Here is a 545-nt window from a genome sequence, read left to right as displayed (position 1 = left end):
TCTTAATTCTATACTGTCTTTACCCCAATTTAAAGTTTGTCATATCATCATGAGTAGCTGTTGCTTTTGCCAGAGGCAGAAATCTCATGCATAACTCCTCATTTTCTAATCAACTGCGTACTTCAATGTCTTATTTTTTTAAATAGGCAGAATACTTGGGAATGGTGGATTTGCTTTTCATGAAGTCTTCACTAAAACAATGCTGAAATAAAGAGGACCGCACAAGTTGCATCAAAGAGTTAAAACAGTAATTGCTGCCCTGCCCAATACAGTGCTTTGAAAGTTAAGTTCCACTGAATCAAAGCGCCATTCAGTAAGCATTTCATTACATAAATAATCTATTTTAAAATATATTTTTAAGATAGTTGTTGCCCGCCACAGAATGCAGTAGTACTTATAAAATGTTACTGTCTGTCCATATTAGTATAACATGTGCATTACATCACTGAATAAATCAATAAATAATAAATAATTCTTTATTGATATATGCTTTATTAAACAAATTACAAAACAACATGTAAGTAAATGCGTGAATACAAATTTGC

This window comes from Plectropomus leopardus, chromosome 22, assembly GCF_026936395.1.
Source record: "Plectropomus leopardus strain MGB_pleo_1.0 chromosome 22, ASM2693639v1, whole genome shotgun sequence".
Classification (NCBI taxonomy): domain Eukaryota; kingdom Metazoa; phylum Chordata; class Actinopteri; order Perciformes; family Serranidae; genus Plectropomus; species Plectropomus leopardus.
The sequence above is the reverse complement of the archived record's forward strand: the minus strand, read 5'-3'. Positions refer to the sequence as shown.